Source organism: Xenopus laevis, chromosome 9_10S (genome assembly GCF_017654675.1).
Source record: "Xenopus laevis strain J_2021 chromosome 9_10S, Xenopus_laevis_v10.1, whole genome shotgun sequence".
Classification (NCBI taxonomy): domain Eukaryota; kingdom Metazoa; phylum Chordata; class Amphibia; order Anura; family Pipidae; genus Xenopus; species Xenopus laevis.
In genome coordinates this window covers 3,188,135-3,197,500 of record NC_054388.1, presented here as the reverse complement: position 1 = coordinate 3,197,500, position 9,366 = coordinate 3,188,135, and the positions used below count along the sequence as shown (strand labels likewise).

General features: G+C 38.9%; 1 protein-coding gene and 1 long non-coding RNA gene across 9 annotated transcripts in view; one reads left to right on the top strand and one right to left on the bottom strand.

Moving 5' to 3' along the window:
- LOC108702522 overlaps nucleotides 1–9,366 on the bottom strand; it is a 103,508-nt gene that overhangs the window by 31,584 nt on the left and 62,558 nt on the right. The window lies entirely within an intron of this gene.
- The window catches only part of LOC108702517 (homeobox protein Hox-B3a), a 48,553-nt gene that overhangs the window by 34,032 nt on the left and 5,155 nt on the right, over nucleotides 1–9,366 (top strand). For 5 of the 8 annotated variants that reach the window (XM_041578020.1, XM_041578014.1, XM_041578016.1 and 2 more), the window contains one exon: nucleotides 2,606–2,666. The gene's annotated coding sequence lies outside the window, so the exon portion shown is untranslated. Of the gene's footprint in view, nucleotides 1,552–2,605; nucleotides 2,667–3,178; nucleotides 9,306–9,366 lie in introns of those variants that run through there. The other 3 variants (XM_041578018.1, XM_041578015.1, XM_018238026.2) reach the window with 3 other exon arrangements.

Sequence of the window (9,366 nt, the reverse complement as noted above, 5' to 3'; positions counted from 1 at the left end):
TCCCCTTTATTTTTTAGCTCAAAATTGGTTTCCATTAAATTTCCTCTCTCTCGGAATTATTTTTACTCGCCTCCAGCTAAGAGGAATCTTTTTTTCTTTTTACCGAGCGGTTCATCTGCTCAAGAATGATATCTGAGAGAAACCACAAGGTCCTTGGTGACCTTCATGTAATTGATTTTATCATAAATCATCAATTTGATGAAGAAACAAAGTTTTCATTGAAGTAAATTGATATTAATGGAAGAGGTTTGGGGGAAATTTAAACTACATTTAGTGCTGCTTGCTGTAGGACAATTCCTGGCAGACAAGGCTTCTTCTGTTAATAACAAAACCCACAGTTAAAGGGATTCTCCAGTTCGCCCTAGAAATCGTTTCCAATCCCTCCACACACACACATATAATTTTCATGCAGATCATTTTTAACCAAGTAGAAAATATACAGTTTATAGAAGGAACCTGTCGCAACCAATCGTTTAAATTACAACTAAATAAAAGAACTAGTCAATGCTTGTGGCTTCCAATCGACTCAAGTGCCAGCGACGTGACCTCGATTTTTACAGAGGCAACAAAGAGCCCAATGTTACAAAGAGGGCATTGATAGGCTGTTAAATATTAACCGAATTCATTTCTGTACTTAACATTAACCATTAACCAGTCGGACAGAAGAGAGATCTCCCTCTAGCCTATGTTGGATAGGAGAATGCATAATGATTTCTAGTAGAAATGTGGTGCCTGGGCTTGGCTTGTGCGCGTAAAAGCCGCCCAGTAAATCCATTCTGCGACTAATTTCACAATGAGAGGAAAATGTTTTTGTCTGTGGATACATTCTTGCAAATCTATGCAGAGGAAGCGTCTTATAAGGAAGCAAAAGTCTTTTTTTTTTTCTTTTTCCAATTTTTTTTCGCATGTTTTCAGTGTTCCCCCACCCGCCCATCCACCCACTCACTAGACACTGGGAAGTGATTCAGGTTCTTTCGTGGAAGTGGATCAGATGAAGCTGAATATGAAGCGTGGGTGTGAGCCAGCCCACCTCCTCCCTTCAGGAAAGTGCAGAGCCAGGTTATCGCATGGAAGGGACAGCAGAAAACTCTGAAATCTCACCCAAAACAGCGCTTTGAAAAGTACAAGAAGCTGGAATTTTATCTCTCCTTCTCCTGTCCTCCTTACATTCCTTCACATTGCAGGAGATTTTTTTCTTTCTTCAGTCAAATGACCCCTTTGCACCCAAGATGAAAGAAATCAATCGCAGCCAAGAGAAACAACTTTTTTTAAGAGAAGACACCAGACTCTGAAGATGGTGGAGAGAGAAGAAGATTTGGGAAGTGCCCATGTGCGTTATTCCAAGTCAGGGGTCATCCATGGGCTGCTATTTATCTGCCTCGGAACCCCAGTAATAGGTCTTTGGGGTACTTTGGAGAGAAGATGACCTCAAGCAGAAGCCTGGGAGATGCCTACAGGAAGGTGAAAACTTGCTAAACCCGATTAATTCCACCCTGATCCAATGTAAAGCAGAAACTAAATACGGTTCCTGGTAATGGAAATATAGGAAAGGTATATATTTATAGAACTCTTTTTATTCGATGCTTCGTTATTACTTTCGAACCTGCAGCTTTATCTGTTAAATAGTGAATAATAGGCAGGTTATTTAATTGGAACTCAATCACACAGCCAGGCAACCCTGCCATAATCTCTCAGTGATTCAGTGTCCAGCTCATTTTTCATATCTAATAATGGTATATTTAATCGAGCCAGGAAATTAATTATTAACTGGCCATGGAGTTTGTGAGGTGGCCACGTGTTATAGAGAATATATATATATATATATATATATATATATATATATATATATATATTCACTGGTCTCTTACTTGGGGAGGTCGTTTCACGCAAATGGAAATGTATGTTGCGTATTAATTGAAACCTATTGAAATCAATTTGTATCAAATGTCACCTCTATTTGCTTTTATAATAAGTAACAAGTCAACTGCCTCTCCTGATAATCAGAGGCCCTGCTGGTGGTTGGAATTGTTTTTGAATTTAATAAAAAAACAAAGAAAAAACCTTGTTCCAAATCTAGGAAATTCAAAGTGGACAATTAAAATCAGTTAGAAAATACATATAATTTCCAGAAAGTTTTCATCCCCGAAATGATTAGATAAAAAAACTAAAACATTGTCAAACGTAAAACACTCATTAAACGATTCGTCTAATTGTTGGGGAAACGATTTTTTCTATTATCACATAAAATTCTGTTTGTATATATATATATATATATATATATATATATATATATATATATATATATATATATATATATATATATATAATGATAAATTGGTACATTTAATTGAATTCAGATTTATTATCTGTACTCCTATAATAAATATCTTTCCATTAACTTGATTAAACTTAAAATATTTAATAATGCATTATACTCTCTCTCTCTATATATATATATATTACACACACATAAGGCACACCATAAATTATTAAAAATGTTTCATTATTTGGGTAATATTCTGCCCATAAGTGTCGGGCTGGGGTCTTCCTGGGGCTGGTGGACACTTTATTAATTTATAAATATATTTGTCACCTTAATTTTCAGACACCCCCTTGTTTTTCTTCTTGCTGTTATATCATATTTATTGGAAAAGGCAATTAAACTGGTAAGTACCATGTTTATATTTATCTATTTATTTTTCCAAAATGTTTAAATGTATAGAAATCCCAGCAAATCTGCTTGAGCTGTAATCCAGTTTATAGGGGATATGGTAATAAACACTGCTGGTAGAAAACACTAGCAAGTCGCCTGAGCAGTGGCACATTATTCAGTGTACTGAAAGATGCATTGTTTGTTAGGGAAATAGTAAGGATCCCAGGCTGGGAGTTAATGTGGCTGATTATTACAATATATTGTGCATATTTCATTCACTGAATTAACAGACTGTTCATGTGTGGAATATATTAGCTGCTGGTGAACAGAATGAATAAGGCCAGGTTTCCTTACATCCAGCAAACTGTATATGTATGTATGTATGTATATATATATATATATATATATATATATATATATATATATATATATATATATATATATATATATACACAAATATATATATATATATATATATATATATATATATATATATACACATGTGTGTGTTTGTATTTTTATCTGAAAATCTGGATTCTTAAAGGGGCAGTAGCACCCCTTTGTTCAATGGATATGAGTTGTGCATAACATACTATTTGTGTATTGTTTTAAGTTAAAGGGCAACCAGAATTTGAAGCTACTCCATATTTGGTTCTTGTAACCAAGCAGAGATAAGGGGGAATCCATCATTATGCAGAATAATTAACTGCGATGGTATTTGCTACATAAGGACCAAAACATGTTCATCACAACTCCCATTCACAGAACTCAGGGGGGTATAATGCCCCTTTAAGACACGTGATTTTAGTTAAGTCACCACAAAATAGTCAATATTCCCCTGCTGTTGTACAGCACAAGCATCCCAATGATGTATTTGCAAGAGAATAATAGGGGGTAGAATAAAATGATTATAGTTTTCCTCCACTTTTCCCAGCCTATACAGCAATGATTTAGATAAGGACCCATAATACTGCCTAATTATCTGCAATACACACAACCAAAAACCCTGTCATGGAATGAATTAGAATAAAATACATTTCTAATACACAACAATACAAAAGATTTAGGTATATGCCATTAAACAATAATATCAATATTTTCTTTACACTATTAAACTAAGCATAAATATGGTTGTAAGATGTAAATAGAGTAAATGTATTTTGGGGGGGATAATAGTCGTAGCCATTAAACCTGACTGGGCATCTCTTTTGTTCATTTATTAAAATAATAATGGCAGATAAGTATTTTTAGTGCTAAAAACGTGGATATCCAGAATATGTTCTACAAGGTACATGATAACTGTAGTATTCAAATATGTGTATACACCCTTAAATGAATGCAGTGGCACAACTACACCTCCCCCCAACAAAAATATCTTGAGGAAGGTGACCCGTTAGGCAAACATATGTTGATATTGGGCATCAGTGAAGGCCCCAGTGGGCCTTTAATACTTCTTGACAGCTGGTGGTTCTGTAAAATTTAGGCTGAAGTTTTGAAAAACAGTTAATATATAACAATGCAAGTGCAAATAACAAATAAATGTAAGTGTTAGTAAGAGAGAGAGAAGGTAATCTCAGAGATGCATGATATGTCTATAGCCAATGAGAAACACAGAACCCTATTGACTTACTGGGGGGGTAGATATATGTCCCCTTGTGGCTCTATGTTTAAAACAACACCCACATTTATTTTGGATGAAAATATTACAACCCATGGGCTGCAGGAGGATCTGAAAGTCTTCTGCTATTTTTATGATATGCACTAAAAAACAATTACTTATAATTGATAGAAAAGATGAAGCCCTGTCCCAAGGATATATTATAATGTGTGAGTAACACAATACAATATACCAAAGTACAGGAACATATGGACACTGAGTGGTGGGATGCACAGAACAGAATGCAGTGCAACAAGAGGCGCACACATTACACTGCAGGGGAAGGGCATATATTAGTCAATAAATAATATATATATATATATATATATAAGGTCAGTCTACTTGGGCAGTACCCTGTCTTGCTACAGCTGTCAATCCTATTGATTAGGCACATGGGCATCTTACAGAACAATTTGAAGAAAAATTCCAGTGGATACAAAGTGCTTACACAACTGTCTAGAAAGTGTATTTTAGTATTCTGCAATGATCAGCTACAAACAGGGATGCCTCTATTTAATAGAATCAACATGTATACATAGAGAAAAGTGTATAGGGGTAGGGAAAACAGCACCAAATAATTCAGATACATCTGGACATAGTACAAACTGAGGAATTCTATTAATTATTAACCCATACTCAATAGAACGTTTTCCAACTGTTGCAGAACTACACCCACCCCCCAAAGCAAGAGAAGAAGTTTGCTGTCATGAAAGCTCTGTATGACTGTGGTATATACTGTAGAAATCACAATATAGCCAATTTCTTAGTATTCACGTACAGTGATCTGGACAAAGGTCACTATGGCATAGTAAAATGCACATTTAATGGAAATATATATAAATGACATATGCAGTTATCCATTGTCCCCTCCAAATGCTGCAGATATACAAAAACAGAGAGAGCTGGTAGTAGTGACATTCCCATTATTTCAATATTCATATTAAGCTGCCCGAAAAGAAAAACAAGGCACAGCCACAAATAAGTGATGCTATGAAAACAAATGTGCAAATGTGACAGGGGCCTATAGTAGGGCTACAAGGCAGCATTATAGGCAATATAGGAATATAGTAGGACTACAAGGCAGCATTATAGGCAATATAGGCCTATAGTAAGGCTACAAGGCAGCATTATAATCAGTATAGGCCTATAGTAGGGCTACAAGGCAGCATTATAGGAAATATAGGCCTAAAGTAGGGCTTCAAGGTAGCATTATAGGCAAAATAGGCCTATAGTAGGACTACAAGGCATCATTAAAGGCAATATAAGCCTATTGTAGAGCTACAAGGCAGCATTATAGGCAACATAGGCCTATAGTATGGCTACAAGGCAGCATTATGTGCAATATAGGCCTATGGTAGGGCTACAAGGCAGCATTTTAGTCAATTTATGCGTATAGTAGGACTACAAGGCAGCATTTTAGTCAATATATGCCTATAGTAGGGCTACAAGGCAGCATTATAGGCAATATAGGCCTATAGTAGGGCTACAAGGCAGCATTTTAGTCAACATATGCCTATAGTAGGGCTATAAGGCAGCATTCTAGGCAATATAGGCCTATAGTAGGGCTACAAGGCAGCATTTTTGTCAATATAGGTGTATAGTAGGACTAAAAGGCAGTATTGTAGGCAATATTGGCATATAGTAGGGCTACAAGGCAGCATTATAGGCAATATAGGCCTACGGTAGGGCTACAGGGCAGCATTTTAGTCAATGTATGCCTATAGTAGGGCTACAAGGCAGCATTCTAGACAATATAGGCCTATAGTAGGGCTACAAGGCAGCATTTTAGTCAATATAGGTGTATAGTAGGACTAAAAGGCAGTATTGTAGGCAATATTTGCATATGGTAGGGCTACAAGGCAGCATTATAGGCACTATAGGCCTATAGTAGGGCTACAAGGCAGCATTCTAGACAATATAGGCCTATAGTAGGGCTACAAGGCAGCATTTTAGTCAATATAGGTGTATAGTAGGACTAAAAGGCAGTATTGTAGGCAATATTTGCATATGGTAGGGCTACAAGGCAGCATTATAGGCACTATAGGCCTATAGTAAGGCTACAAGGCAGCATTATATGCACTATAGGCCTATGGCAGGGCTACAAGGCAGCATTATAGGCAATATAGGCCTATGGTAGGGCTACAGGGCAGCATTATAGGCAATATAGGCCTATAGTAGGGCTACAAGGCAGCATTATAGGCAATATAGGCCTATAGTAGGGCTACAAGGCAGCATTTGAGTCAATATATGCCTATAGTAGGGCTACAAGGCAGCATTATAGACAACATAGGCCAATAGTAGTACTACAATGCAGCATTATATGCAAAATAGGCCTATAGTAGGACTACAAGGCAGCATTATAGTCAATATATGCCTATAGTAGGGCTACAAGGCAGCATTATAGGCAATATGGGCCTATAGTAGGACTACAAGGCAGCATTATATGCAATATATGCCTATAGTAGGGCTACAAGGCAGCATTATAGGCAATATAGGCCTATAGTAGGACTACAAGGCAGCATTACAGGAAATATGGGCCTATAGTAGGGCTTCAAGGCTGCATTATAGGCAATATGGGCCTATAGTAGGACTACAAGGCAGCATTATATGCAATATAGGCCTATAGTAGGACTTCAAGGCAGCATTATAGGCAATATGGGCCTATAGTAGGACTACAAGGCATCATTAAAGACAATATAAGTCTAAAGTAGGGCTAAAAGGCAGCATTATAGGCAATATAGGCCGATAATATGGCTACAAGGCAGCATTATAGGCAATATAGGCCTTTGATAGGGCTACATGGCAGCATTATAGGCAATACAGGCTTATAGTAGGACTACAAGGCAGCATTATAGGCAATATAGGCCAATAGTAGGGTTACAATGCAGCATTATATGCAATGTAGGCCTATAGTAGGACTACAAGGCAGTATTACAGGAAATATAGGCCTATGGTAGGGCTTCAAGGCAGCATTGTAGGCAATATGGGCTTATAGTAGGACTACAAGGCACCAATAAAGGCAATATAAGTTTTAATAGGGCTAAAAGGCAGCATTATAGGCAATATAGGCCTATAGTATGGCTACAAGGCAGCATTATAGGCAATATAGGCCTATGGTAGGGCTACAGGGAAGCATTATAGGCAATATAGTCTTATAGTAGGACTACAATGCAGCATTATAGGCCTATAATAAGACTACAAGGCAGCATTTTAGTCAATATATGACTATAGTAAGGCTACAATGCAGCATTATAGGCAACATAGGCCAATAGTAGGGCTACAATGCAACATTATAGGCAATATAGGCCTATAGTAGGACTACAAAGCAGCATTATAGGCAATATAAGCCTATAGGGCTACAAGGCAGCATTATAGGCAATATAGGTTTATAGCAGGGCTACAATGCAGCATTATAGGCAATTTAGACCTATAGTAGGGCTACAAGGCAGCATTATAGGCAATAGATGCTTATAATATGGCTACAATGCAGCATTATAGGCAATGTAGACCTATAGTAGGACTACAAGGCAGCATTATAGGCAATATAGTCTTATGGTAGGGCTACAAGGCAGCATTATATTGTACTGTATATAAAGCTACATTGTAAATTCCTCAGAATGACACTAGGGGAGGCTTTAGACAAGGCTTCTTCTTCTCGCTCATATCACAGGCAGCCTGGGAAACTGTAGAGAATGAGCAGTGCCCTTCTATCCCTGGCACAGGAGACTATGGCAGTTATAAAAGTAACCCAGGGCATGAGGAGGAATGTGGGAGGGACACTGGCTCACTTGGCCCAGTTTGCTGAGAGATTCCAAAGGATCTGACAGGTCTGTGCAAGTTTTTTCCCCACATGCCCTAAATGGCACACTAACAGCAAACGGGTCATTTACCCTTGTGCTCCCAAAGATTAGCGCTGAAGGGGTTAAAGTGTGCTCAGTGCTGATTTCCTTTCTGCTCTGAGAGTTGCTATAAATCTTCCATTCTACAAGCTGACAGCAGTACCGGGAAATCAGAGGGTCGATTTAGCTTGGCCCCAGCCTGGGTTACAGCCTCCCTAATGCATCTCATAGGGTGTCACATCCACTGCTCTTCCTTAGTGGGGAGGAGGGCTGTTAAAGTTCCATATCAGGCAGCTTTCTTTTAAGTATTTTATTCCTTGTGTGTGTGTGTGTGTCCCCTCCTTGTCCATCCCACGTGTTCACCAAAATTGCCAAACTTTCTGGCCAGACACCCCAGCACAAAACGATGGACAGTTACTATCATTATCAGAATATTGTGCTTAATTGCAATAAAAACTGCATTTCCCATTCCTAGAGAGGAAATAATGTTAAAGTTTTAGGTGCCGATTGCGCAATGCACTGTCCAAGCGCTGCGCTTTAACCCTTTGCCCGCTAGCCTAGTTTCTCCTAGCACCCATTTGAGGGTTAAGGAGGTGCCTGTGAGTTGGATTAAACACACACACACACGCTAGGTGAGTTCACACGGGCTATTATCATAGATTGGCACCTAATTGAGCAGTAGCGACAGAAATCGCAGCTACTACCTCCATGCACTAGGCCTCTGTCCACGTCTGTAATTAGCATAATCCCTCAGTGGTGACGCTGTGTTTAGAGCAATAACAGCCGCTGACTTGGGAAGTAGAAGCCAACAGGGATATTTTGGTGGAAAAAACGAGCAGAAAGTGAAGGCACAAGGCTGGGGAATGCGCCTGCTGCTGCTGTTTGCGCTGAGAACAAGCTGAGGCCATTGTTAGCAGGGAGTAGGGCGGTGTATTGGGCAGCCTGGAAGCTCAGCTTGTCCACTGAAAGCCTGCCTGACATTAGCACTGATCTGCTAGCACTGATCGGGTAGCACTGATCTGCTATAGCACTGATCTGCTGCGCCACTGGGAAGCTGTCTCTGCGCTCGGCTCCTCGGTACCGGCCTGTCTATTGATTGGAGCGCACTGGAAGAGAATGGCTGCTCGGCTTGTGCTCGGCTGAGCCTGCTCATAAGGTAAGCTGGACCCAAATAGAGTGTCAGTGAATGGCGGAGTGTGTGTGTGCCAGTGATTTAT